Source organism: Narcine bancroftii, chromosome 3 (genome assembly GCF_036971445.1).
Source record: "Narcine bancroftii isolate sNarBan1 chromosome 3, sNarBan1.hap1, whole genome shotgun sequence".
In the NCBI taxonomy this organism is placed as follows: domain Eukaryota; kingdom Metazoa; phylum Chordata; class Chondrichthyes; order Torpediniformes; family Narcinidae; genus Narcine; species Narcine bancroftii.
In genome coordinates, this window is record NC_091471.1 from 101,449,477 (window position 1) to 101,455,882 (window position 6,406).

A 6,406-nucleotide genomic window follows, 5' to 3' on the forward strand; every position below is an offset into this window, starting at 1 on the left:
AAGCCTCAAAGCTGTTTGTTTCTTTCTGAACAACAGAATCAACCAGTTCCCCTCCACTACCACCCTTTTCTGGCTGGCAGAACTTGTCCTCACCCTCAATAATTTCTCCTTCAAATCATTGCACTTAAAATGATATATAATATTCATTGTCAATTCTTTTGTGGTTTGTTAAATTTTAAATAAAATATTAAAAATGACTCATCTCTCTTTCTCCACATTAAAGGGGTAGTCATGCATACCCATATGAGACCCAGCTATGTTGAGCAATCCATGCTACAACCTACACAGGCAAGAAACCCCGACTCTTCCTCTGCTGCCTCATGTACCTATGATGAGCTTGATGACTTCATCTCCTTTGCTGCCAACTTCCATTCCGATCTCAAATTCACTTGGTCCATTTCCGTCACCTACTACGTGATCCTTCCACTAAACACATATTCCCCTCTCCACCTTCTGCAGGAACTGCTCCCTCCATGACTCCCTTGTCCACTCCTCCTTCACCACCAATTATCCCCTTGGGACCTACCCCTGTGACCACAGAAGATGCTCTATTTGCACCCACACCTCCTCCCACAACACAATTCAGCTGGGCCCCAAACAGTCCCTCCAAGTGAAGCAACATTTCACTTGTGAATCTGCAGAGATTATCTACTGCATTCAGTGTGGTCTTCTCAACATCAGAGCACCTAGACGCAGACTGGGAGATCACTTTGTTAAGTACCTCCGTTCTGTCCGCCACAGTTTTGTGGATCTCCCAGTGGCCACCCATTTCAATTCTCCATCCCACTCCCTTGCCAACATGTCTGACCATGGTCTCATGTACTGCTAGACGGAGACCACCTGTAAATTGAAGGAACACCTCATCTTTGACTGGGCATCCTCCAACTGGATGGCATTAATATCAACTTCTCTGGCTTCATTAAAATTTCCCATCCCCTTGCTTCCCTTGTGGTCTCTCCTTTGTCTGTCTCATTTTGCATAAACATGATAAATTCTACCTAGTCCCTTATCACATTCAATTAGCAGCTTTTGTTGGTCTGGAATCCTCCCCCATTGTTTGAATTCTGAGAGTATCCTGCTTCTGCCTTTTCTGATTGTTTTTATTGAAGAAGGGCTCAGGCCCAAAATTTTGCCAATATATTTTTGTCAAAAGATCCTATAGATGTTGAATAAACCAGCTGAGTTCCTCCAACATTTCAGTGTTTTTACTACAATCACAGCATCTGCAGCCTATCATGTTTCTCTCACCATGCTGTATGCTTGCAGCCAGGCTTTGAACAAATGAGTTCACCATATGTGAACTCATCATTTTTGGTCACCTCCCTGGTACAGCCTCCAACCTCATTGTTTCCCAACCCTGTACCACCCATTTCTATAAATCCAATGGTCCTGGCAGACCCATCATGTCTGCGTGCTCCAGCCCCTCTGAATTGTCTCCGCTTACCTTGACACTGTTTTGTTCGCCATTGTCCAGTCCCTCCCCACCTACCTCCAGGACACTTCACACGCCCTCCATCACTTCAGTAACTTCCAGTTCCCTGTACTCAATCGCCTCACTTTTACCACAATCACAGCATCTGCAGCCTATCATGTTTCTCTCACCATGCTAATATGCTTGCAGCCAGGCTTTAAACAAATGAATGAGTCGCTCAGAGAACGGACAAAGTGATTTATCAGTAACATTCAAAAACTGAAATATTTTTGTTTCAAACCATATTCCGTCCTTGATATCCATGTGAAATGTTAAAAGATAATGAAGCAACTTTATTCCACTTTTAAGAAACGTTTGTTTTGTCTGTTTGGGTATCATGAAAAGTCAATATTACATACTGGGAGCCTACATTCAGGCCATTTGGTCTGACTCACATAATATTGTAGAATGTGATTTGAACTAAAGTGCCAATAGTTTTTATTTTGGTTGTGTCAAAGTGAAGTAGTAGAACTTTTGTACGATACAAATTTATAGCAGATGTTTCAAACATTTATGAACTGCATTGTAATGTTTTACAGCTTTGCTGAGAGATTGCCATGAAAGCTGTATAATGCTATTTCCATTAACTAATTATTAACCATTTATAGCAATGATAGTGTGACATTTGATATGCATTTTTTTTAAAAGGAAAAATATATTGTCAGTGTCTTATGTTAAACTGAATTAGAAGTAATTTCACTACAATATCTACATGTTGAAATATCATTCAAACATCCAGTAACATCTTTACCTGGGAAGAGTTGAGTGAAGTGACCAAACATCTGTGATTAAAAGTAGAGGACTGAAGCCATAATTACTTGCTTTATCAGGAAACTTCCTAATGTATAAAATTAAGCCATACAAGTGGGAAAAATAGTAAGTTGCAAAAAATTTTAGAATCCATTAGAAACAACTCTAGTCATCATCATCCCCCCGTACTTTCTCTGTAGCACTGTGAGTTAATCTCTCTCAAATGCCTGTCCAATACCTTGCTGCAATTGAATTTTTCCTCTATCCTTACAAAAGTTCTGAGCCTCTGAGCTAGGGGGAAGAAGGCCAGCCTGGATTGAGAGTAGAACCATAGAACATCACAGCACAGAAACAGGCCCTTGGGCCCTTCTAGTCAATAGACAATAGACAATAGATGCTGGAGTAGGCCAACTGGCACGTCGAGCCAGCACCACCATTTATCGGATCATGGCTGATCTTTCTCTTTTAATGACCAATCCCAGCCTTATACCCATAACTCTCAACTCCCCTGCCCACAAGAGCCTTATCCAACTCTCTCTTAAATCTATCCAGCGAATCAGTCCCCCACTACCCTCTGTGGCAATGCATTCCACAGATCCACAACTCTGGGTAAAAAAATTCTCCTCATTTCTGTCTTAAATGGCCTTCCCTGTATTCATAAACTAGTCTGTGCTGAACCATTTATCTGTTTAGTCCCACTGACCTGCAACTAGTCCATAGCCCTCCATACCCCTCCCATCCATGTACATGTCCAATTTTTTTCTTAAACATTAAATTGAGCCTGTATTCATCTCTTCAGCTGACAGCTCATTCCACACTCCTGCCATTCTCTGTGTGAAGATGTTCCTCCTCATGTTCCCCCTAATCTTTTACCCTTTCACCTTTAACCCATGAACTCTGGTTTGTATCTCACCTCTTCTTTGGCTTGGCTTCGCGGACGAAGATTTATGGAGGGGGTAAAAGTCCACGTCAGCTGCAGGCTCGTTTGTGGCTGACAAGTCTGATGCGGGACAGGCAGACACGGTTGCAGCGGCTGCAGGGGAAAATTGGTTGGTTGGGGTTGGGTGTTGGGTTTTTCCTCCTTTGCCTTTTGTCTCACCTACCCTCAGTGGAAAAAGCCTATCTACATTTACTCTGTCTAACCCCCTCATAATTTTAAATACCCTCATTTTCCTTCGCTCCAGGGAAAAAAGTCCTAACCCATTTAACCTTTCTATGTAACTCGTTCCTGAAGAATAGGCAACATCCAAGTAAATCTTCTCTGCACTCTTTCCATCTTATTGATATCTTTCCTGTAGTTAGGTGACCAAAACTGCACACAATAATCCAAATTTGCCTTCACCAATGGGTTATACAACTCTACCATAAGATCTCAACTCCTATACTCAATACTTTGGTTTATGAAGACCAATATGCCAAAAGCTCTCTTTACAACCCAATCTACCTGTGACACCACTTTCAGGGAATTCTGTATCTGTATTCCCAGATCCCTCTGTTCTACCACATTCCTCAGTGCCCTACCATTTACCATGTATGTCTTTTCTTGGTTTGTCCTTCCAAATTGTAACACCTCACACTTGTCTGCATTAAATTCCATCTGCCATTTTTCAGCCCATTTTTCCAGCTGGTCCAGATCCCTCTACAAGCTTTGAAATCCTTCCTCGCTGTCCACAATGCCTACAATCTTAGTGTTACCTGCAAACCTGCTGATCCAATTTATCATATTATCAGCCAGAACATTGAGATAGACAACAAACGACAAAATGGTGATTGTGATTACTTTCTTTTAACAACATTCCAGAAGCCTCTACATCGAACATCATCTGGCATCTGGTGATAAGATTAAGGTCACTTTTCTTATGGCCCACAATTTACAACTATGCTATCAAAAATAACTTGGCCAACTAGGATAAGACACAATAAAAATAAAGACACCTGATTTTATATGAAGTTGTTCCTTCAGGAGAGAAGGAAAGAAAATTGAAGGGGAAAATTAGTGTTTTAAATGCTTGTGCTACTACTTTCAGTTCAAATCCCTCCAAGTGAAGTAACACTTCACTTGTGAATCTGCAGGGATCATTTACTGCATCTGGTGCTCACATTGTGGTCTCCTATACATCGAAGAATTTGGATGCAGACTGAGAGATTATTTTGTTCAGTACCTTAACTCTGTCCTCAGCGATACTAAGGATTTCCCAGTGGCAAACCATTTTAATTCCCCGCCCCATTCCCATGCCAACCTATCTGTCCTTGGTTTCATGCACTGCCAGACTGAGATTATCTGCAAATTGGAGAGAAACAACATCTCATATTCCATCTGGGCATCCTCCAACCAAATGGCATTAGCATTGACTTCTTTAGTTCCTATTAGCCACCCCCATCTCCGTGTCTTTCCTTCCCCTATCCCTATTTCTCCTTTCCTCTAGTTCTGATTCACACTCCTCTTCCTCTTTCCCACTGTATCCTTTTCTCCAGCTCTGCATTCACCAAACCACTCCTTCTCCTGATCAGTTCTCAGCTTTCCATTCTCCTGTTCGCCTATCCATGCCCAATTAACACCTTCTATCTGTTGTCCTGTGCTCCTTCCCCTGCCCTTTCTTCCTTTTCCCCCAGCCTTAATATTCAGGTGCTTGTCTGCTTTTTGCTCATAACTTGAAGAAGAGCTAATGCCTGAAACGTTAGTTATACAGGTACACAATTCTTTGTCCGGCATCTAAAATCCGGAAAGCTCCAAAAGCCAGCATTTTTTTTTCTGGAGCTAGTACAGCAGAGGGACAGAGAGAGAGAGACAGCAGAGCTACTAGGTTGGGCGGGGAGGGGGAGATGGCAGTGCGACTCGGGGGGAGCAAGGGGGAGATAGATGCCGGCACAACTGGAAAGGAGTTGATAAAGCAGCACAATTCGGGTGGGCTTTTAAATCTGGGGCAGCTGGCTTTTGTTCTGAAATCCAGAAAAATCTGAAATTTGGAAGATATTGTTCCCCCAAGGGTTCCAGATAAAGGATTGTGTACCTGTATATCTTTACCTCCAATGGATGCTGCAAGACCTGCTGAGTTTCTCCAGCATTTTTGTGTTTTTATACAATCACAATGTGAGTGCTACTGTGCAAATAATTCTGATGCAAAGTCCACAGACTATACAACAGGCTTTAATTAGCTTAAACTTGTACATACCAGTCTCAGTATCTTTGCTGGCTCCACATGTCTGACTGTCCCTGAAGGGGCTGGCTCAAGTCTTTATACAGGCCAGTGATTGACATCCAGCAGGTGGGGCCAGCCTCCCAAGTTGCCTACCTGCAGGTACAGTGATTGCCCCCTACAGTAGGCTGGTAGGAGTGCAGCCAGTGTAGTAGTTGTATCGCCACACACACCATCTAGACTTTTGTGTTTCTATCCCTCACTGTTTCTATTCCTAACTTTTGTAGCTCTCATACAGGAAACAATATAGGAGTTATATCACCAGCACTCACAGCTTTCAAATAAAAATGCTGTAAAATAAGGGAGTTACTTTGAATGCCAATACATTACAAAGATTTAGTTGTAATAAGTACAACTGATTGCTGCAGCATATTGTTTAAGATGAACTTTGCAGCAGATACTCAAGGTGAAGGATATGGTAAACATTGCCATAAACTGTCCTCTTTATTTTACTTGTGTGGTTACTAGCTTGTGGAGCACTGTTGGTCAGAAGCAAACACACAAAACCAAAAGACTGTACAACAGGCTTTATTCGATGTAAACTTCCACAGAGCCAGCTGTGAGGAGAGCTGCTGTAAACTCTGAGAGTGTCTTCGAAGGGCCAGCTCAGGTTTATATCCCGGAGGGTGATTGATACCCGACTGGGTGGGGCTTGGTCTATTCAGGACGGTTGATTGACAACTGGCCAGGTGTTGTCTTGTCCCCATGCAGGTACAGAGGTTTCCCCCTGCAGTAGGTCAGTGGTGTACCACCACATAGCTCGAACAATTTATTTAGTATTTTATATTTCACTAATCAAGGGAAAATGTATGGTTCTGGAAAAATGTCTTTTCTCCAATTATTTTTGGCTAAGATTACTTATAATGATTTCATTGACAAGCAGGCATTTTAAGTAATCAGTGAAAAACTGGAGGGGCTCAGCAATCAGGTATTACCCTGGAGAGAAATGGCCAGGCAATGTTTCAGATCGAGACTCTTTTTCAAGAAG